The following is a 22,568-nucleotide window of genomic DNA, read 5'->3' as shown; positions in this document are numbered from 1 at the left end:
AAGCTTTTTAAACCTTTATTGATGAAATAAAGGTTATGGTTTGTTTTAAAATGAATGTAGTCTTTGAAAAATGTCTCATATAGAGGTCAAAACCTCGCAACGAAATCAATTAATATGGAACGTTTTTAATCAATAAGAACGGGACATTTCATTATGTATGAAATATTCTCTCTTTGTTCCCTTGTTAATTCAATACTGAGACAATCTTTTGTCAAATGTGGTCCTCCACACTGCTCACAACTAATTCGTATTGAGTGAATATCTTTAGTCATCTTTTCCATTCGTCTCTCCACATCATCTATCTTTGCGGAAATGGAATCTAAGTCATGGCTAGAATCGGCTCTAGCTGCTTTAGATGATCTAACGATGTCTTTTTCTTGGTGCCACTCATGTGAGTGGGAAGCAGTATTATCAATAATTTTGTAAGCATCAGTTTCGGTTTTCTTCATAATAGAACCACCAGCTGCTATATCTATGTCTTTTCTTGTAGTGATGTCGCATCCTTGGTAGAATATTTGTACTATTTGACAGGTGTCTAAACCATGTTGCGGACATCCTCTTAACAACTTTCCATATCTAGTCCACGCCTCATATAGAGTTTCATTTGGTTTCTGTGTAAACGTAACAATTTCTGCTTGAAGTCTTACGGCTTTAGATGCAGGAAAGAATTGTTTAAGAAATTTTTCAACTAAAACGTCCCATGTATCAATCGCCCCTTCAGGTAACGATTCCAACCAATCTTTGGCTTCTCCCTTTAAAGTCCAGGGAAATAACATGAGATATATCTGTTCATCCTCCACTTCTCGGATTTTAAATAGTGTGCAGATCCTATTAAAGGTACGTAGATGTTCATTTGGATCTTCCTTCGGCGCACCACTAAATTGGCATTGATTAGTCACCATGTGTAGAATTTGTCCTTTGATTTCATAATCTGGCGCATTAATGTCTGGATGAGTAATTGCGTGACCTTGGCCAGTGCGTTTAGCTCTCATTCGGTCTTCCATACTTAAAGGTTCCAGATTCTCCATAATTGAATTTGTTGAATCGGTATCACTAGATGATTCTGATTTAATGGTTCGTTCCTCAACAATCTCTGTTTGAATGATTGGTGGCTCCGAAGGAAAGTTTAATGGTTCAGGATCTACGAACCGTTCCTGAATATTCTCCGGATTCTCAATTGTGAGGTCGGGTTTAAAAAATGGATTATTGGAAATTTGAACTGAAGTACTTGGTCGACTGGATGACGTTTCTAAGGAAAAATCAACGGTGGTAATATTTGCTAAATGTCTTGATCTAGTTACAGGTGGTGAACGTACAAAAGGTGGTGAACGTCTTGCTCGGTGCATTCACTGAATATCCTATTAGTTTTAAAAAGGAAAGAAAAATTATAATAAGTTATCCAATCAATAGACTTTTATGATTTTGCCCACGTTTCGAATAGCCAAAAGATGCAGCAGAGGGGCAGGATTCGTTTGGTCTCAATATAATTGAGGACTGTTTGGCTCCAATAACCCGGTCCACGTACAAATCCAACTATTACTACGAACCAGAAAATTTTGATGTTTATCAATTTAACCACTCAAAATAAATTTTCGTAATTTTAAGAAATTTAGCTAAGAAGTAGAATAAAAATCTATGTCCTAAAACTAGAATAGCGAGAAATAAGAAAGAAAAAGAGCTCGTCGAAAAAGGTTGAAAAAGAAAAATGGTTGAAAAATAAAAGGTGACGAAAAAATAAAAGAAACTTATAAAACTTAAAAATACTTGACTAACCTAACCTTATTACTACAACTAACTTAAAATTATAATCGCAAATTGAGATTACTAATTGGAATGATAATTGATACATAGTAAAAGGTGTCTAAAAATATTAAAGCTTATGGGAAAAACTATATCCCAAATAGAAATAACTTAAAAAGAAACTAAAACTTAAAAAGGCGTTGCAAAATTCTAAAGCACCTAAATCTTAGTCTAAGAAAAAGCACTTAAGGAATTCTACGGCAAAGACTAAAAATCTAGGAGTAAAAATAACTATAGCAAAAACTAAGTTTAAAACTAAATATGAGCTAAAAATACAAATATTACGTTAAAACGATTGAAAAGAGACAAAATATAAAAATATACAAAAAGTTGTAAAAAGTACAATTTTTATAAAGATATTATTTTTATATTATTTATTTTATTAAACTATTAATTTTACAATTTAATTAAACTTAATAAACTAAAATATAAATTAAATAAAACTTAAATTAAACTAAAACTAATTATAATAATAATAATAATTAGGGTTTATAATAATAATTAATTAATAATTACTCCGTGATTAATTGCAGTAGGGTTTCTGTCGGTGTCAGAATTACTCAGCGAGTCGCGGTATTTCAAACAACAAACCCCGCGAGTCGCGGGGTTTCAAAATTCAACCCTGGAACAGTTTAAAACTCGACGTTTTTTTTTTCTTCTGTTTTTATATTTTCTGTTTATATTATCTTATTAAAATATTTATGTAATCTAAATAAAACTTATCTTTAATAACTAAGATAAAAATAAAATACTTTATAACAATAAAAAAAATAGATTTATATATATATATTTTTTTCTTTTTTTCGGTTTTTTATATTTATAAAATATATTTATAAAATAAATTAAATAAAACTCATATTTTTACAAAATAAAACTTATATTTATCAAACTCCTAAAAATACATAAATTTTTGTTTTTCTTTTTATATTTTCGAATAATTAAAACGTATTTTTACAAAAACGAATTTTAATAAAAGTTAACTAATTTTTTTATTTTTTTTATATTAGTGTTGCGCTTCTGGCTTTTAAGAGAGTTCCCCGGCAGCGGCGCCAAAAATACTTGATGTTTCGCGAGGGGTATATAAAATAGTTATTAAATTTTTTGCAGGAAATACTATTAAATACGATACAATTTTACACAAGATATTTATTTATTTATAGAATGGATATACTTAAACCTTGCTACAACACTTATAGGCAGTGTACCTAATCGTACAGTAGTGTAGTTTTTAGTAAGTCCGGTTCGTTCCACAGGGAAATCTTTAAACAAAGCTTAACGCTATATTTGTTTACTTTTATAAAAATACAAATACATATATATAAGTAATATTATTATTATAAAGGGGGGTTTTTACCGTTTAATGACCGGTTTGTCGATTTTAAAACTTTAGTCGCAGTTAAAACCAAATGTAAAATAATAAATAAATACAAGACTTAATTTTAAGCGTAAAGTAAATAACGATAATGAAATTGCGAATAATAAAAGTGCGATAAAATAAACTTGCGATAATTAAAAAGTACGATAATTAAAAGTGCAATTAAATACAATAATAATAAAAATGCGATAATTAGAAGTGCAATTAAATATAAAATAAAGGAAATTAAATATGAAATAAAAGAATTATGCTTATTTAAACTTCCGTAATCATGATGTTTGACGTGTTGATTTTTGTTTTATGGCCATGGGTTAATTGTCCTTTGTCCTGGATTATTTAATATGTCCGTCTGGTTTTTGTCCATAACAGTCCATCAGTCATAAATATAAAGTGCGAGTGTCGTCGTCAAATTATCCTTATACCCGAAGTTAAATATTCCAACTAATTGGGGATTTAAACTGTAACAAGATTTTAATACTTTGTTTAATAATTACACCAGGATGTCGACTGAGAGTAACCCAAGATTTTAATATTTTGTTATCAATTATACCAAGTGTCCTTGTACATAATTTCACCCCTGTTTTAATTATTCTAGTGGCTATTAATACATTCCCGTGTCCGGTTAAATGAACGATTATTCGTACATATAAATACCCCGCCCATCGTGTCCGATTGAGTGTATATGGTAATTTATAGGGACGCCCAATTGTAAATCTTTATATTAACATTAACAAACTATCATTTAGTTAAACAAATATAAAGCCCATTAATAGCCCATAGTCTAATTTCCACAAGTGTCGTTCTTTTGTCCAAACCCCAATTATGGTACAAAGCCCAATTACCCAATTTTAGTAATTAGCCTAACATCATGATTACTTCGTTTTAAATAAGCATAATAATAACTTAGCTACGAGACATTAATGTAAAAAGGTTGAACATAACTTACAATGATTAAAAATAGCGTAGCGTTACACGGACAGAATTTCGACTTACACCCTTACAACATTCGCTAACATACCCTTATTATTAGAATTATAATTAAAATTAAAATATAAATTATATATATATATATATATATATATATATATATATATATATATATATATATATATATATATATATATATATATATATATATATATATATATTTACGTATGAGGAGAAGAAGAAAAAAGATGATGATTTGCGATCAGAATTCGGTTGCTTTTATAGGAAAATTCGACTTTTGGGGCTCCGCGACTCGCGGCATTTTTGCCTTCAAACTCCGCGAGTCGCGGAGAATGAAATTACAGCTCAGTCCCTTTGGAGTCTTTCTTGCCGACGGTTTTTATTATTTATTATAATATATAAATAATTATAAGAATTATTTAAATATTATATTATATTTATGTGCATAGTTGACTTGTAATTTTTAGTCCGTTGCGTCGAGCGTTGAGAGTTGACTCTGGTCCCGGTTCCAGATTTTCGAACGTCCTTGCGTACAATTTTATATTTTGTACTTTGCGTTTTGAATCTTGTACTCTTGTAATTTCGAGACGTTTCTTATCAATAATTGGAACCTCTTTGATTGTCTTTTGTACTTTTGAGCTTTTTGGTTGTTTGCGTCTTCAATTCGTCAAATCTGTCTTTTGTCTTCACCTTTTTTTTATTTAAACGAATATCACTTGTAAATAGAACAATTGCAACTAAAAGCTTGTCTTTCTTGAGGAATAATGCTATGAAATATATGTTCGTTTTTAGCATTATCAGCGTTCAAACTTTTACACAATATTTTATAAACTTACAATACCGCTTATTTTACATATAGCATGAAATATATCACACAATAAATTTGATATAAGATGGTTGTGAAGATAATTCTAGCTAGTACACAAGTCGTTCAGCAAAGGCAATAAAGACACGTAATTCATACGTCCAGAAACAAGTCATGCATTCTGGTTTTACTAGGATTACTTCCCATCCTTGGTCTTGTGGAACATAACCGTTATGGCCGTTGATAAGACAGCGTGTTGTAACGTCGTCAAAGGGACGAGGGTTATGTAATGTCCAACAGTCCCGTAACAATCTAAAAACCTCATTTCTTACCCCAATTACCGACTCTGTCACTTGTGGGAACGTTTTGTTTAATAGTTGTAGCCCAATGTTCTTTTTCTCACTTTGGCGAGAAGCGAACATTACTAATCCGTAAGCATAACATGCTTCTTTATGTTGCATGTTAGCCGCTTTTTCTAAATCACGAAGTCCAATATTCGGATATATTGAGTCAAAATAATTTCTTAACCCATTGCGTAAAATAGCATTTGGGTTCCCCGCAATATACGCGTCAAAGTAAACACATCGTAACTTATGGATTTCCCAATGTGATATCCCCCATCTTTCGAACGAAAGCCTTTTATAAACCAAGGCATTCTTGGAACGTTCTTCGAATGTCTTACAAATTGATCTCGCCTTAAATAGTTGTGCCGAAGAATTCTGACCGACTCTAGACAAGATTTCATCAATCATGTCTCCGGGTAGGTCTCTTAAAATATTGGGTTGTCTATCCATTTTGTGTTTTTATACTGTAAAATAGACAAGAGTTAGATTCATAAAAAAATACTTATTAATACAAGCAATTTTTACATATATCATAAAGCATAAGCACACTATATTACATATATTACACCACACGAATACAACTATCTTATTCCGACTCGCTTATTTCTTCTTCTTCGGTTTTGGTTCGTTTTGCCAAGTTTCTAGGGATATATGATGTTCCCCTAATACGAGCCGTCATTTTTCACATTGGTTTAGAAAAACCTGGTGGTTTAGAGGTTCCCGGGTCATTGTTACAACTTAAGGACTTCGGGGGTTGACGATACATATAAAGTTCATCGGGGTTGGAATTAGATTTCTCTATTTTTATGCCCTTTCCCTTATTATTTTCTTTTGCCTTTTTAAATTCAGTTGGGGTAATTTCTATAACATCATCGGAATTCTCGTCGGAATCCGATTCATCGGAGAATTGGTAATCCTCCCAATATTTTGCTTCCTTGGCGGAAACACCATTGACCATAATTAACCTTGGTCGGTTGGTTGAGGATTTTCTTTTACTTAACCGTTTTATTATTTCCCCCACCGGTTCTATTTCTTTATCCGGTTCCGATTCTTCTTCCGGTTCCGATTCTTCTTCCGGTTCCGACTCTTCTTCCGGTTCCTCTTCGGGAACTTGTGAATCAGTCCACGAATCATTCCAATTTACATTTGACTCTTCATTATTATTAGGTGAGTCAACGGGACTTGTTCTAGAGGTAGACATCTATCACATAATATCAAACGCGTTAAGATATTAATATATCACATAATATTCACATGTTAAAAATATATAGTTTCCAACAAAATTTGTTAAGCAATCATTTTTCAAGTAAACACGGTCGAAGTCCAGACTCACTAATGCATCCTAACAAACTCGATAAGATACACTAATGCAAAATTCTGGTTCTCTAAGACCAATGCTCTGATACCAACTGAAATGTCCCGTTCTTATTGATTAAAAACGTTCCATATTAATTGATTTCGTTGCGAGGTTTTGACCTCTATATAAGATGTTTTTCAAAGACTGCATTCATTTTAAAACAAACCATAACCTTTATTTCATCAATAAAGGTTTAAAAAGCTTTACGTAGATTATCAAATAATGATAATCTCAAATATCCTGTTTACACACGACCATTACATAATGGTTTACAATACAAATATGTTACAACAAAATAAGTTTCTTGAATGCAGTTTTTACACAATATCATACAAGCATGGACTCTAAATCTTGTCCTTATTTAAGTATGCGACAGCGGAAGCTCTTAATAATCACCTGAGAATAAACATGCTTAAAACGTCAACAAAAATGTTGGTGAGTTATAGGTTTAACCTATATATATCAAATCATAATAATAGACCACAAGATTTCATATTTCAATACACATCCCATACATAGAGATAAAAATCATTCATATGGTGAACACCTGGTAACCGACATTAACAAGATGCATATATAAGAATATCCCCATCATTCCGGGACACCCTTCGGATATGATATAAATTTCGAAGTACTAAAGCATCCGGTACTTTGGATGGGGTTTGTTAGGCCCAATAGATCTATCTTTAGGATTCGCGTCAATTAGGGTGTCTGTTCCCTAATTCTTAGATTACCAGACTTAATAAAAAGGGGCATATTCGATTTCGATAATTCAACCATAGAATGTAGTTTCACATACTTGTGTCTATTTTGTAAATCATTTATAAAACCTGCATGTATTCTCATCCCAAAAATATTAGATTTTAAAAGTGGGACTATAACTCACTTTCACAGATTTTTACTTCGTCGGGAAGTAAGACTTGGCCACTGGTTGATTCACGAACCTATAACAATATATACATATATATCAAAGTATGTTCAAAATATATTTACAACACTTTTAATATATTTTGATGTTTTACGTTTATTAAGTCAGTTGTCCTCGTTAGTAACCTACAACTAGTTGTCCACAGTTAGATGTACAGAAATAAATCGATAAATATTATCTTGAATCAATCCACGACCCAGTGTATACGTATCTCAGTATTGATCACAACTCAAACTATATATATTTTGGAATCAACCTCAACCCTGTATAGCTAACTCCAACATTCACATATAGAGTGTCTATGGTTGTTCCGAAATATATATAGATGTGTCGACATGATAGGTCGAAACATTATATACGTGTCTATGGTATCTCAAGATTACATAATATACAATACAAGTTGATTAAGTTATGGTTGGAATAGATTTGTTACCAATTTTCACGTAGCTAAAATGAGAAAAATTATCCAATCTTGTTTTACCCATAACTTATTCATTTTAAATCCGTTTTGAGTGAATAAAATTGCTATGGTTTCATATTGAACTCTATTTTATGAATCTAAACAGAAAAAGTATAGGTTTATAGTCGGAAAAATAAGTTACAAGTCATTTTTGTAAAGGTAGTCATTTCAGTCGAAAGAACGACGTCTAGATGACCATTTTAGAAAACATACTTCTACTTTGAGTTTAACCATAATTTTTGGATATAGTTTCATGTTCATAATAAAAATCATTTTCTAAGAATAAGAACTTTTAAATCAAAGTTTATCATAGTTTTTAATTAACTAACCCAAAACAGCCCGCGGTGTTACTACGACGGCGTAAATCCGGTTTTACGGTGTTTTTCGTGTTTCCAGGTTTTAAATCATTAAGTTAGCATATCATATAGATATAGAACATGTGTTTAGTTGATTTTAAAAGTCAATTTAGAAGGATTAACTTTTGTTTGCGAACAAGTTTAGAATTAACTAAACTATGTTCTAGTGATTACAAGTTTAAACCTTCGAATAAGATAGTTTTATAGGTATGAATTGAATGATGTTATGAACATCATTACTACCTTAAGTTCCTTGGATAAACCTACTGGAAAAGAGAAAAATGGATCTAGCTTCAACGGATCCTTGGATGGCTCGAAGTTCTTGAAGCAGAATCATGACACGAAAACAAGTTCAAGTAAGATCATCACTTGAAATAAGATTGTTATAGTTATAGAAATTGAACCAAAATTTGAATATGATTATTACCTTGTATTAGAATGATAACCTACTGTAAGAAACAAAGATTTCTTGAGGTTGGATGATCACCTTACAAGATTGGAAGTGAGCTAGCAAACTTGAAAGTATTCTTGATTTTATGTAACTAGAACTTGTAGAATATATGAAGAACACTTAGAACTTGAATATAGAACTTGAGAGAGATCAATTAGATGAAGAAAATTTAAGAATGAAAGTGTTTGTAGGTGTTTTTGGTCGTTGGTGTATGGATTAGATATAAAGGATATGTAATTTTGTTTTCATGTAAATAAGTCATGAATGATTACTCATATTTTTGTAATTTTATGAGATATTTCATGCTAGTTGCCAAATGATAGTTCCCACATGTGTTAGGTGACTCACATGGGCTGCTAAGAGCTGATCATTGGAGTGTATATACCAATATTACATACATCTAAAAGTTGTGTATTGTACGAGTACGAATACGGGTGCATACGAGTAGAATTGTTGATGAAACTGAACGAGGATGTAATTGTAAGCATTTTTGTTAAGTAGAAGTATTTTGATAAGTGTATTGAAGTCTTTAAAAAGTGTATAAATACATATTAAAACACTACATGTATATACATTTTAACTGAGTCGTTAAGTCATCGTTAGTCGTTACATGTAAATGTTGTTTTGAAACCTTTAGGTTAACGATCTTGTTGAATGTTGTTAACCCATTATTTATTATAACAAATGAGATGTTAAATTGTTATATTATCATGATATTATGATATATAATATATCTTAGTATGATATATATACAGTTAAATGTCGTTACAACGATAATCGTTACATATATGTCTCGTTTCGAAATCATTAAGTTAGTAGTCTTATTTTTACATATGTATTTCATTGTTAATACACTTAATAATATATTTACTTATCATTTAACATAATTAACCAAGTGTATCAATATCTTAATATGATTCATATGTACCTAGTAAGACGTTGTTATAACGATAATCGTTATATATATCGTTTTCGAGTTTCTTAAATTAATAGTCTCATTTTTATGTATATAACTCATTGTTAAAATACCTAATGAGATACATACTTATAATAAAATCATGTTAACTATATATATAACCATATATATGTCATCGTATAGTTTTTATAAGTTTTAACGTTCGTGAATCACCGGTCAACTTGGGTGGTCAATTGTCTATATGAAACCTATTTCAATTAATCAAGTCTTAACAAGTTTGATTGCTTAACATGTTGGAAACATTTAATCATGTAAATATAGTTTTCATTAAACATATAATCATAGAAAGGTTCGGAAAAGTTCGGGTCACTACAACATGCTTATCATTCTTAAGTCTAGACACGTTTTCCTGCATTTATTGCATAAATAGTGTTTAGACAAAAATTCATATCTTAGCGTATCTGTTACTATAAACTTTTCCTGACATCTTTCGAAAAATTTTCCGTAATTTATGGAATTTGGTATTATATATACATATGTAAATTATGTATTGAAGAATACCAAACTAAATTCTATAATCTAATTCATATCAAAAATCATCTCCCTAATTATACAAGATGGATCCCGTATCTAGTTCAAATTCCTTAAACTCTGACAGCTATTCCGATATGGATATTCACCTGAATTCCGAAGACAGTGTAACCGGAATGGATCAACCAATTAGCCATCATCTATTCTGGATGAATTGGGGATGGGTTCGTAGCCTACTTAATTATTGGAGACAAGAAGAAGGCGATCCCTTCCATCCACCACATTGCCCTCTTGGCGAAGAACCTGAAGCACTTACCGGCGAACCTGCTCGAGACACCATTTTCTCTCTCATTTCCAGAGTATCTCGTCACGATAATATACTATCTCAAATTCTGGATCTTATTCATCCGCTCGTCCGAACCGCCAATCATCCCGGTGTAGTAGAAGAAGTCAACGAGCTTCGCGCTCGGGTAGTGACTTTGGAGAATATGGTGCAAAGGTTACAAGCACCAGCTGAATCACCGGCATCAACAGTACCACCACCAACAACACCAACAGTACCATTACTACCACCAACAACATCCGCATCGCAAACCTCAACTTCATAATCTGTTCCACAAGCATCAACGTCATACGCACCGTAGTTACCAAGAAATACCAGTAACAATAACCGATGAAGCATTAACTCCTTTCCTCTGAAGAAATTTTATGTATATTTAATATATATGAATTTTGAAATCAAAATAAATCTTTTCCTACTAAGCTATTACATGTGAATCTTAACTGGTAGGTACTACTCGGTTAGTTCATATTACTAATATGCAATGATGTACATCCTTCCTTAACAACTTAACCATTGTTAACTACAATCTCTGTTTCAATCCAATGAATTCCATTTCATAATAAACCAAGTGTATTAATCAATTACATAATTGATTTTACATTTTCAATTTTGATATACTCGAAACTTTCCAGAAAACATCATCTGTGTCTTGTAAGGTTCACAAAAATTCCATGAGCACCAACATCCTTCACCGAGGAATATCAATAAGAATAAATAATAAAGTGTTGATTTCATTAGTGAAAAACTCCGCAAAGATTATGTAATCTTTAATGTTTTAGAGATTAATCATTTCTAAGTCAAGCCGAAAATCAAATGAGCTTAATATGATATTAACTCATTAAATCCGTATTACATCTAAAGAAATATACATATATATATTTTCATAAAGACTGTAATGAAAATTCTTTTGTACAAAATATTACTTGTGAAATCTTTAACGGGTAGGTAATTCCCGGGAAATATATAAGTTCACAATTAATATGTTATACTGTACATTCTTCAACTTTAAAAAAAAAAATTATTAACTATGCTCACAGCGATATACAATCGTTTTCATACAAATTCAATTACATATTCTGATATTGACGGATCAGAATCCAAGTCAAGATTTAACAGGTAACATCATTCTTAGATTCCTACATCTTTCGAAGCTATACTTTGACTTCAAAACTGTGCTAGAACATCATAGAACCCAGAAAAGTATTTGTATCATTCAAATTCCTAGAACATCATATGAATATTAACGATTACAATCTATGTTCAAATCCCTCGAAATTCCTAAAGACACTTCAAATAATGAATCATCGAGATGATGATCCAACCACATGTTACCGCAGTCTTGTACCTGAAAAACCCTCAAAAACAAAGTCATAGTTTAACATGTATCCGTGTCAGACCCTTTGGCATTTATTAGCTAAAATAACTTTTCAATCCCTTTTCAAAATAGACAGTTTTGTCACCATTCCAGTAAAATCACCTTCAATTGTTCATTCGAATAAGTCTTATTATAACGATTAACCTTTCATCATTGTTACCGGGGAACCTTTCATATTCCACCACATTAGCAGTAAACTTATCAACAACTTCATTGATCATTAAGCCTCTCTGAAAAATCACGATAATTATTCATTGAAACTCTATCAAGTACCCATATACAACTTGTAACAACAATTGTCATACCAACTACTGGGAATTAGCAAATCAGTATTTCGAATTTCACAGCATATTGACTCCAACAATTATATATAAACATATAATGTCTATCTCCTAGACTTATTTACTTCGAATGTGAAGTTTCTGAAAAACATCCCAAACTATGAACTAGTTCTCTGAAATTGGAACAATGCTGATGAAGCAGCAAAAACTGTAAACGACCTTAACAGTCAAAAGTTTGATGATAAAGAATAGTATGGTGGTAAAGCTGAGAAAAAGAGAAGGTTTGAAACTGGAAAATGGATTGAGAAAACCATGAAGGAGGCTGTGGATAAATCACAAGGACAAAATCTACCTTCAAAGGATCCAAATGAATCAGTGTCTGCCAAAGTCGTTAGCAAACACCTTACTCCTCATTCTAAACCTTCACAGACAGATTTTCCGCATCATCCTATGATATTAGAAATTCTAAGATATCATCGTATCTTTCATTATAATTATCCTCGATATTTCTGGAGATATCTTTATAACTATTATTATCTGAAATCATTCATCTCTTCGCGCTATCTGTATTACATCATAAAAGAAACTATTTTAGTTTCTAAATTCTGAAACCTTCAAGTTTAAAATATGAATGTTTTGAAGTAGTGTTGGGAACTGAAGCATGAATTAGTATAATATAATGACACTTGATCAACGTGATTATATTACAGTAAGTCATGCTGAGTTTCTAATGGAACGTGATAAAGGTTCACAGATCCTACCCTCATTATGAACCATGTTACATAACTCTTTTATTCTATATAATCTCTAAATATATCAAGAAAATATATTTCTTGATGATTCGGTCTTTTCCGGATATTCTAGTAATTTGACAAATCAAGATCGTGCCATTACAATTCCCTTCTTAGAACATTAACTATGTTCATTTCAAAATCCATACCTACGAATTCTGTGCCATTATTCGCTTGACTTGAAGGCGGGAAGAGAGAATGAAAGCATGAAGCTTCGAAATATAACGGAGAATATAAAGCCCGATAAAAACGCATAAATTACAAACCATGAATATCAATAAGTATTGCAACGTAAAGACACGGGAGAACTAAAAATACTATAAAGCCAAGAGTATAGTAAAAGTGAATAGATTCCTCCGGCGACAGATGAAAAAGAAGAATGATAGATATGAAAGTTAGGAATATATCAAGAATCAGAACTGGATGAAGCATTTACACAATCTATTAAGAAGTATTAAATAAGGAAGAAGATTATAGGAGTAGTGAAAATAAATGAAACGGAAGAGGTCAATTTATAGTGAAATATCATACATAGCAATCGAGGCAGATTACGCATTTAAAGAAAATCTTAATTTCCGCAAATTCCGAAGAATCAAATCTTATTTTGATTATGAAGATTTTCTATTCTTTAAATTCCGAAAATCAATCGTTACTACGACAAGAGATAAGACGCATCTCTATTCTTCATTTCACTCTTTTACGATAACTTCCCCTCATACGCTTCGAGTAATTGGATTGTTTTATCCATATTATTCAACGGTGATAGAAATTCTATTTATCAACTCATATTCGTCATAAAAACATTTTTATTGTTAACCATGGCGACCTCACTCAAATTTCGGGACGAAATTACTTTAACGGGGAGGTACTGTGATGACCCGGAAAATTTCGACTTATTTAAACCAATTCTCTATATGATTTAATATTTTTGACATGATAAGCAATGAATTTTAACAAGTTTTAAAACTTTTGAAAATGATTTTTTATATAACAGTTGACCACCTTGTTTGTCCAACGATTCACGAACGTCATAACATGTATTATATACATATTTTAATAAATATAAGAGTTTTCGATATATACGGAATCATGCGAATAATATTTATATACGAAATGATTAAAAATTTACTATTAAACGATGCTATTTCAAATTAAAAATTTTACGTATTAAGTCATTTTATTTTTATGATATAATTTTTGTAATTTTTTTTAAGAAACGAAGTTAAATTAATAATGTACAATTTGTAAAGCACAACGTACAACGTGTAGCTTAAATAGTTGAATTTAAATTAATTTATTTACTATTCACATGAAAACGACATGATAGAAATTATTAATTATAAGTTACATAGAATACCCCTGAAGTATTTAATAAATACGACTTTTTAAAATTTTAAATTCGATTTACGTATTATATTATTATGTCGACAAGCTTAGGACAAAAAATGATGTGAGCTGTAAAATGAAGCCATGCGATCGCATGGCCTACACACTAAAACCCCATGCGATCGCATGGGGACTAATTCCACAAAACATCTATAAAGTCGATCAGTTTTGGCTTCGAAACACATACACAAATACATCTATCTCTCTCTGTAAACATATATATATATATATATATATATATATATATATATATATATATATATATATATATATATATATATATATATATATATATATATATATATATATATATATATATATATATATATATATATATATATATATATATATATATTTATATTTATATTATTATTATTATTATTATTATTATTTATATTATTATTAAGATTAATATTATTATTAATCTTATCATTATTAGTAGTATTAGTATTATTATTATTTATACATAAAATACTACGACGAGGTTATGAGCGTGTCACTTTCAAAATGGGTTTTCAAACGGGATAGAGCTAAGGAAATTATGGGTTATAACTATGGAAGTTATGGGTAATATTCATGGGTATTGTTTGCAAATTAAACCTAGTGTTTATCATCTCTGTTGCGTCTACGTATTTTCCTGCAATATTGAATCACAATATTGATACGTAAGCACTCATATTTTATCTTTTATATATTAATTGTGTATCCATGTCTAGTGCTCGAGTATATATATTTATGCATGCTAGTATGCTAAATTTTGTCGTTAAACAGTTTATGATGAATCACGAATTAAATACATATATTACTGATAAAAGGTATATGATATGCATGTTTTTGGAAAGCTGGTGAAAAATCAATAATTTTTCATTTAGAAATCGCGTAATTTCGATGAACGAATCAAAAGATATGGTCAACTGAATTATGATTGACGTTAATCGGAATTGCTTTTGAATCTGCAATTAATATTTAAACAACTTGTTTGTAAGATTGATAAATTAGATTTTTGAATATTACCAACCGAGTAAATGAATCCTTATATAAGGTACGTCTCGTTTTGTTAAACAACTGTCAAAATTGACTTTTTGAAACGACTTTGGATAACTTTTGTATGTCGATATCGAGCATTAGGATTGTGATACACTATGACCAGACCTAGCTGGATAAGACATTTATTGACCAACATATGTTCTCTAGGTTGAGATCTACGGTTAATTGGTATTCCGAGTTTCGGTCACGTTTCGGTGAACGACTTTATGTGCTCCTAAGGTGAGTTTCATATGATCCCTTTTACCCATTACATTTTTGGGCTGAGAATACATGCAAATGCTTTATTAACTGATTTACAATATTTATATGCGTGAGTTTCATTTGCTCCCTTTTTAATTGCTTTTGCAATATATATTTTTGGGCTAAGAATACATGCACTTTATTTTAAACGCAATGGATACAAGTACATACTAAATTCTACACCGAGTTTGAACCGAAAATCCCTTAGCTTTGGTAACTAGTAACTGCCGGTTATAAGAACTGGTGGGCGCGAGTAGTTATATATGGATCCATAGGGCTTGACATCCCCGTCTGTTCCAGGTATAGAAACCCTAGCCTGAACTATAAAATAGACGTATGCTATTTGAGTTTAGTACACGTTGGTTTGCGTGTATTGTACATGTTGGTTGCATGTATGTTAAAACAGGGGTACTTATTATAACGTTAAAGTTTAGTTACCAGGGTGCTCAATTTCGTAGAATATTTTGATAAACGTTTCTGGATGAAACAACTAAAATCTTGTGATCCACCTTTATGTACAGATTATGCAAAACATTAAAACTATGAACTCACCAACCTTTGTGTTGACACTTGTTAGCATGTTTATTCTCAGATTCTCTAGAAGTCTTCCGCTGTTTGCTTATATGTTAGACAAGCTATGTGCATGGAGTCTTACATGGCATATTTTTCAAGGAAACGTTGCATTCGCCAAATCAACACCATGTATCTTATTTTGACTGCATTGTCAACGGAAGTACTATTGTAAACTATTATTTACGGTGATTGTCTATATGTAGAAATCATCAGATATCGAAAACATTTGATTTAAATATTCATTTATGGTGAGCCTTTTTAAAAGAATGCAATGTTTACAAAACGTATCATATAGAGGTCAAATACCTCGCTATGAAATCGATGAATGACGTGTTCGTCCATATGAACTTGGAGCGATCGTCACAAAAATAGACAAGGATTAGATTCGTAAAAGATAATTAACAAACGATACAAGCAATTTTTACATAGAACATAAAAGTACAAGCACACTACAATACATATAATACACAACATGATTACAACCCTCTAATCTGAATCACTGATTTCTTTTTCTTCGAACTTGGTTCGTTTTTCTAATTTTCTAGGAATATATGGTGTTCCTCTAATACGAGCCGTCGTTTTCCACAATGGTTTACAAAAACCTGGTGGTTTAGAGGTTCCCGGGTCATTGTTACATTTTAGGAAATACGGATGTTGCCGATACATATAAAGTTCATCGGGGTTGGAATCGGGTTTCTCTATTTTTATACCTTTTCCCTTATTATTTTCTTTCGCTTTATTAAATTAGGTCGAGGTAATTTCTATAACATCATCAGAATCCTCATCGGGATCCGATTCATCGGAAAATTGATAATCTTCCCAATATTTTGCTTCCTCGGCGGAAACACCATTGTAAGAACCAAATATTTCATAGTACATATGTGTGAATAAGTGATTCAAGTTGTGGGTTTTACGTTGTATATAATTAAAAGGCAAAATAAGCTGAACTGGGCATTTGGCATGCCGCGCGGCCTTATAGCGCGCCGCGCCATTACGGGCTGACAGATTCCTTTTTCTTTTTAAATTAGATATTTTAAGGGCATTTTGGTAAAACCACTTAAGGTCCAACTTTAAGGCTTGGATCAGTTGTTTGGAGTGTCATTTACTCCATATTCACCCACCTTATCATCTTCCAATCAACTCTAGAGAGAGAGTTAGATTCTAGAGTGAGAGAGCTCAAATTAAGGAAGAAGAAACTCGAATCGGGTCAAAGTGCAAGCACTAAAGTTGTTCATCTCCTCATTTACTACGTTTTGATAGTTGTGGTAAGCCCTAAACCTAATTTCCTTGTTTTAATTGTTTAAGAGTTAGGGTTTGTGTAGGTAATGAACACTAAGACCCATTTGTTAGTGAATTTGGGTGTTTTGGGTGAAATTGGGTTATGTTGACTCAAAGATGACTAACTTGAGTTTTTCAAGCATTAATTGTTGTTAATAAACCTTAATTAGTTAGTAAATTGCTAGAACACCAATATTTATGTAAATGGATGTTAAGTGGGTTAGTGGATGACCCGAAATGGGTGTGTTGACCCTAAACGGGCCAAACGGTTCAAAATGGACCTAAGTTGGTTAATGTTTACGTTTAGTGCATAAACCTTGTTCTAAAATGTGTTTTGAACCTATCTTGGCAAATGATTAAGGTTTTGGTGCGAGATGACCCAATATTAGGGTTAGGTGTCCAAATGGTTCAAAATGACCTAGAAATGGTGAGTGTTGCGAGTTTGACCAACTTGAACAAATGATTGATTATATATACTTTGTAATAGGTGCATTACCTTGAAGTTTCAAGCTTGGTTTATTGATTCACCGAAGGCGAAAGGTGAGTGGAATAATTATATGCGTAGATATATAATGTGTTTATTTGTGTAGCGTGATATGTGAAGTGTCGATGTGCTAAGACACCACGTTCACGTAACGAGTGAAGTGTCGATGTGTTAAGATGCCACTCGGGAGTGAAGCATCGATGTGTTAAGATGCCACTTCGTAAGATGTAACGAGTGAAGTGTCGATGTGTTAAGACACCACTCGGGGTGAAGTGTCGATGTGTTAAGACACCACCCGGGGTGAAGTATCGAAGTGCTAAGATGCCACCCGAGGGGTTAGTATGCGACGTGTTAAGTGCACTAATGGTTGTTGTGAACACTGACGGTCTTTAAACACCGTTCCTTGTACGATTGGTTAACCATGGTTATTGTGTTGTAGTGTAAGCATATTACTTTTGTTCATGTTATATATGCTTTTGGTTATGCTAGCTTGATTATGGGAAGTTATAGCTTGTATTTAAGACGATAAGCTAATTGTGACTGCTAGCATGTATATGGTATGCGCGTAAGTGTTTGCAAGTAGATATTTTATATATGTATGTGTATAATTATTGCATTCACTAAGCTTTGCTTACCCTCTCGTTGTTTACCTTTTTATAGGTTCGATTGTGGACAAGGGTAAGGGCATTATCTTGGATTAGAGATCCCGCTTTGTTGATTAGGGGACGCTTTTTGGAAGTGTTAGTTCTTGGAGTTTGACCGAGACTTGGGTAGTTTAATCCCAAACGCCATGCTCGTAGTGTAGTTTGGTACTTAAACTTTTTGGCGGTCGAAACTCATATTTTGTATTTAAACTTGTAAATTGGGCCGTGTGGGCTCCGCTTCGTAAAACTAATTTTATTAATGGAAATTGCTAGTTTTACATATATGAACTTGTGGGTGAAAGCATTTCATCTAACTATGTCGGGAAACGGCCAAACATTTTTGTGTATTTGGTTACCGGGGACAGCAGTCTGCCCAGGTGGGTTCGCGCGCTGCGCCACCACCTGGCGCGCCGCGTCATATGCTGGCCAGTCAAAAAAATTTTTATTTGTGATATTATTACGGGTTTGGTTCGGGTTGTTACAAGTGGTATCAGAGCATGGTCTAAGGGATTTAGGTGACTTGAGATAGGTGCCTAGACTTAGACTTTTTGTGTGCGCGTTATGCGGGACTTGTAGGACTTTGGGTCAAATCGAGATTGGTTAATGCATAGGTTTATGTGAACTAATCATGCGCTATTTGTTTTGTATAGTATTTGAAATCATCAAGCGAGATAGACGTTGTACTACTGAGTTAATGCGATGTGCTCGCGTAGTAATGGCTAGCTACCATTATTACGGGTGCAAACCGTGTCAAACAAGCGATGTACGATGATTGTTGAGCGAGATGGAGCGGTGTGGTGTATATGTATATATATATATATATATATATATATATATATATATATATATATATATATATATATATATATATATATGTGTCATGTATTTCGTTTCGTTGTTTAATCTTTTCCGCTTTATAGAATGAAGATGAGAAACAGACACGACACCGAACGTGATAACGGAGGTACTAGTGAGGACGTCGAGTTGACGGCCAAGATAGAGGCCATCTTTAAACGTCAAAAGGAAGAGTACCTTGTGGAGATAAAGAAGATGTTTCTAGATTCGATTGATGATCAATTGGTTAGTGTGGTAAAAGAACAAGTTAAGGCCGCTCTTCACGAAGATAATGTGGGAAGACGGGACTTTTTCTTTAAGAATTTCAAGGATGCACAACCTCCTACCTTTGAAGGCGAACGAGACCCTCTTAAAAGTGCCCGATAGATCTCCGATATGGAGGGGGCCTTCCGTACTTGTGAATGCCCTCTCGATAAGAAGGCAAGATACGGGTCTAGCATGTTGAGGGGCGATGCTACGTTATGGTGGGACGCAAAAATCCGAATTTATGGCGAAGAGCAATGTATGGAATTCACGCGGGATGAATTCAAGGTGGAGTTTTTCAATGAATACCGAACTTCGGCCGATCTTACAAGGCTTAAGGACGAGTTGCGTTCCTTGAGGCAAGGGTCAATGGATTTGAACACTCTCAAATCCGTGTTTTTGTCCAAGACCCAATTTTGCCCGGAGTATGTCGGGAATGATAAGATGTTGAAGGAAGACTTTTACCGAACGTTGAATGATTGTTATCAAGATAAGATTAGTGTGACGATGGTGAAAACTTTTGATGAATTATTTGATATGGCTAAGGGTTTTGAGGCGCTCGTGTTGAGAAAGAGCGGCTTTACTTTTGGCAAGAGAAAGAGTGAAGGTTCGAACCATTCGAACTTTTCGAACAAAAAGAACAAGAAGGGTTCTGGTAATGCTAGTGGTGGGAACAAGGGTGCTTCCGGGGATTTTTCTTATTCGTGCTATAATTGTGGACAAAAGGGCCACATGGCTCGTGAATATCCGAGTTTATCCTCCGCAAACAAAATCACTTGTTTTAATTGTGGTAAAGAGGGGCAAAAAAGGCCGGAATGCCCCGACTTGCGTAATGATAATGTGAAGCGGTTAGAGAAGGCGGCGGGTACGGCTAGGGGTCACAACTACTTGATGACCAATGATGAAGCCAAATAATCGAACGAAGTTGTTTCAGGTACTTTCATGGTTAATTCTAATCCGGCATGGATTCTTTTCGATAGTGGTGCAAATTTGTCGTTCGTGTCTCCTAAATTTATGCCTAAACTTAATAGACCGTTAGCTAAGTTAAGTCATCTGGTAGAAGTCGAAATAGCGGACGGCAAGACGGTGCTAGTGGTTGATGTGTGTAAGAATTGTGATGTTGTTTTTGGTAACGAAAACTTTAAAATTGATCTCATTCCTATGACTTTGGGCGATTTTGATATCGTTATAGGTATGGATTGGCTCGATCGAAATAGAGCCGATATTGCATGCCATGAAAAGTCTATTCGTGTGAAGACCCCAAGTGGGGGAGAGTTAATTATTCATGGCGATAAACGAAGAAGACTTGTGCCGATATGTTCTTTTGCACGGGCACGTCGTTTTCTTGTTGGTGGTGGCATGGCTTTTCTTGCTCATGTTGTTGATACTCATGATGAGCTACCACCCATTCGTGAAATTCTGGTGGTTAGTGAATTTGAAGACGTTTTTCTGGACGAGTTACCGGGTGTTCTGGTGGAAAGACAAGTTGAATTTCGCGTTGAGTTGGTTCCGGGAGCTACTCCCATTGCTAAAACTCCTTATCGTTTAGCACCAATGGAAATGCAAGAGTTGTTGAATCAAACCCAAGAGTTACTTGAAAAGGGTTTTATCCGACCGAGTGCTTCGCCATGGGGCGCTCCGGTTTTATTCGTAAAGAAGAAGGATGGTAGTATACTGATGTGCATCGATTATTGGGAGTTGAATAAAGAGACGATCAAGAATCGTTATCCATTGCCTCGGATTGACGATTTGTTTGACCAACTCCAAGGTGCGACGTATTTCTCGAAGATTGACCTACGGTCCGGCTATCACCAAATGCGGGTCCATGAGGAAGATATCGAGAAAACGGCTTTTCGAACGCGTTATGGGCATTTTGAATTTGTAGTTATGCCTTTTGGTCTTACGAATGCACCGGCGGCATTCATGGATCTTATGAACCGAGTGTGCCAACCTATGTTGGACAAGTCGGTAATTGTGTTCATTGACGACATACTTGTTTATTCAAAGAGTATGAACGAACATGAACGTTATTTGCGTGAAGTATTGAAGATGTTACGAAGGGAGAAGTTATATGCTAAGTTCTCCAAATGTGAATTTTGGCTAAGGGAGGTTCAATTCCTTGGCCACATTGTGAACAAGGACGGTATTCAAGTAGATCCGATGAAGATAGAGACGGTGAAGAGTTGGAGACAACCGAATACGCCTACGGAAATCCGAAGTTTTCTCGGATTAGCCGGTTATTATCGTCGGTTTATCCAAGACTTTTCTAAGATCGCTTCTTCGTTGACGAAATTAATAAGGAAGAACGCGAGGTTTTTTTGGGAGAACGAGCAAGAAATTGCTTTTCAATTGTTAAAGGAGAAGTTGTGTCAAGCTCCGGTGTTAGTGTTGCCGGAAGGGGTGGAAGACATGACGGTTTATTGTGATGCGTCTTTAAATGGGCTCGGGTGTGTTCTAATGTAAAGAGGTAAAGTCATTGCTTACGCCTCTCGTCAATTAAAGGAACACGAAACGAGATATCCGACTCATGATCTTGAGTTGGCGGCGGTTGTACATCCGTTGAAAATTTGGCGCCATTACTTGTATGGTGTCAAGTGTACGATTTATTCAGATCACAAAAGTTTGAAACATCTCTTTAATCAACGAGATTTGAATTATCGTCAACGTAGGTGGATGGATGTGGTAAAAGACTATGATTGTGAAATACTTTACCATCCGGGCAAGGCGAATGTGGTCGCGGATGCGTTGAGTCGAAAG

General features: G+C 33.5%; 1 long non-coding RNA gene across 1 annotated transcript; it reads left to right on the top strand.

Moving 5' to 3' along the window:
* Window positions 1-17,468: 17,468 nt before the first annotated feature.
* LOC139857244 (uncharacterized) lies at window positions 17,469-18,932 on the top strand. The gene is made up of 3 exons (XR_011762419.1): window positions 17,469-17,572; window positions 18,073-18,125; window positions 18,730-18,932. It is a non-coding gene; the product is annotated as an uncharacterized lncRNA (long non-coding RNA).
* Window positions 18,933-22,568: the final 3,636 nt, after the last annotated feature.

This window comes from Rutidosis leptorrhynchoides, chromosome 7 (assembly GCF_046630445.1).
Source record: "Rutidosis leptorrhynchoides isolate AG116_Rl617_1_P2 chromosome 7, CSIRO_AGI_Rlap_v1, whole genome shotgun sequence".
Taxonomy (NCBI): domain Eukaryota; kingdom Viridiplantae; phylum Streptophyta; class Magnoliopsida; order Asterales; family Asteraceae; genus Rutidosis; species Rutidosis leptorrhynchoides.
This window is presented reverse-complemented; position numbering and strand designations above follow the sequence as displayed.